The sequence below is a fragment of the Tarenaya hassleriana genome, unplaced genomic scaffold (genome assembly GCF_000463585.1).
Source record: "Tarenaya hassleriana unplaced genomic scaffold, ASM46358v1 Cleome75, whole genome shotgun sequence".
In the NCBI taxonomy this organism is placed as follows: domain Eukaryota; kingdom Viridiplantae; phylum Streptophyta; class Magnoliopsida; order Brassicales; family Cleomaceae; genus Tarenaya; species Tarenaya hassleriana.
This window is the reverse complement of record NW_010970030.1, coordinates 371,661-374,070: the sequence shown is the minus strand read 5'-3', so window position 1 is coordinate 374,070 and position 2,410 is coordinate 371,661.

Genomic DNA, 2,410 nt, shown 5'->3' with positions numbered 1-2,410 from the left:
AGTGAGATCGTAAGTGCCGACGGTTAATGCAGTAACTCTTGCTCCATTCCCGACGCGGAGATCTACTTCTCCCTTCGCCAATTGTCTACTTCCTCGAAGTCTTTGCACATTTCCACAAATGTGTGAGGCACATCCGGTATCTAATACCCATGATGTAGAAGTAAACAAGTTCGCCTCTATAACGAAGATACCAGAAGTCGAAGCTTCTGTAAGCTTCTTCTTCCTCTGATCTTCCAGGTAGAGTCTGCAATTTCTATACCAATGCCCGATGGCATGACAGAAATAACACTCTTCCTTCTTGGACTCAGGCTTAGGTTCAATGACAACGCTTGCCACTTTCCTCTTGCCCTTGCCCTTGGAACGTTTCCTTTTGGTGGAACTCTTTCCAACAACTACCACATCATTCTTCCATCGGCTCCCAGCTTTCTCTTGGAATGACACATTCAACTTATCAACTATCAATAACCTAAGCCTGAGTCCAAGAAGGAAGAGTGTTATTTCTGTCATGCCATCGGGCATTGGTATAGAAATTGCAGGCTCTACCTGGAAGATCAGAGGAAGAAGAAGCTTACAGAAGCTTCGACTTCTGGTATCTTCGTTATAGAGGCGAACTTGTTTACTTCTACATCATGGGTATTAGATACCGGATGTGCCTCACACATTTGTGGAAATGTGCAAGGACTTCGAGGAAGTAGACAATTGGCGAAGGGAGAAGTAGATCTCCGCGTCGGGAATGGAGCAAGAGTTGTTGCATTAACCGTCGGGACTTACGATCTCACTTTACCTTCTGGCCTTGTATTGGAGTTGCATGATTGTTATTTTGTACCTGCCATCAGCATGAACATTATATCGATTTCATGTTTAGACTCAGATGGTTTCAGATTTGTTATTGAGAACAAATATCTGTCCATTTATAGAGGCAATTTATTCTATGGTAAGGGTTACTAGGTTAATGGCCTTTATGTTTTGGAAGATGAACCATCTAGATACAGGTCGATCTATAACGTTAGTACCAAGCGGTTTAAGCCGAACGACTTAAATCCGACCTATCTCTGGCATTGTCGACTTGGCCACATCAACGAGAAACGCATAGCGAAGCTTCATAGACAACACATTGTCAATCACATCCTATGTGATTCCTAGATGAGTATGGGATAGTGATACGCTATCACTGCATGTTCCTCATCCCATCCTTACCATTAGGTCCAAGTCCGACTTGATAACCCAATTCAAGCTCAACCATATTTGAGCTATGAGAATCACGATTTCTCCATACTGTCTCACCAAGATAATCAGGCACGCTCAGCTAGGGCATGACCCGTAACCATGACGATCGAGGCCTTGACAGTTGCTCTACTAATGGGCGGTAATAGCTTGAGATTTCATGAGGCATAGGTGACTTGAACACCAGGATACCTTAACTGAATTCAAGTCAGTTCAGTCAAGCTGTTCCGATCAACTCGGTTGAACTACTCTTAGTTCAATTGAATCGTCTGTGTATATAATCCTTTTTGCCAAACAACACTTGCTTGCTTTAAATTATGTACCGAAACACTCTCATTGGTTAAACATTCATAATGTTCATCCAATGTGCATCAAAATCTCGGCTCAGAAACTTGAAACGATGCAACAATTGCATCTAACAAAGTCTGATCAACTGACTCTGTCCGAGTCAACACTTGACTCGGTCCGAGTTAGAAGCCGAAATCATCTACAGATCAATCTGAACCAAAACTTGACAACCGGACAACTTTCTGTACTGACTCTGTCCGAGTCAAAACTGGCTCGGTCCGAGTCAGAAGTCTGTAAGGCCAAGTCTGTTCATTTTGGTTCGTTCTGACTCGGTCAAGTCAACACTTGACTCTGTCCGAGTCAAAACTCTGACTCTGTCTAGGTCAAAACTCTTGGAGATCTCTCGTTCTGACTCGGTCGAGTCAACACTTGACTCTGGCCGAGTTAAAACTCTGGTAGACACTTTTTGGCCACGAGATCTAGGGTTTCACCCCGTTTCGATGCACCATCAAGCCGTCTTCGACCCCCAAACTCATCCATGCATCCAATCATAACATCATTAAATATGCATAGATCAAGCCTATCATGCAATTTTAACCATTAAAATTCATATAGGCATGCGACAAGCACGGCGATATACAGAGAACCAGGCTCTGATACCACTGTTGGGTTCCCTGCGGGTTCCTAGCATGCGATCTCATCGATCTAGGGTTTGGTTTCTAGGTTTCATGCAGCGGAAGAAACGATCTAAACCTAGCCAAACGTCACACAAAACAATACTGACTCGGTCCGAGTCAGAAGGCTGAAAAACGTCCCGACACTCTGATTTGATCCGAAAACGGTTTTTCCGACCAAATCCAAGTCTTCCTTTCCGAAACTTCACATATAAGTCCATCCC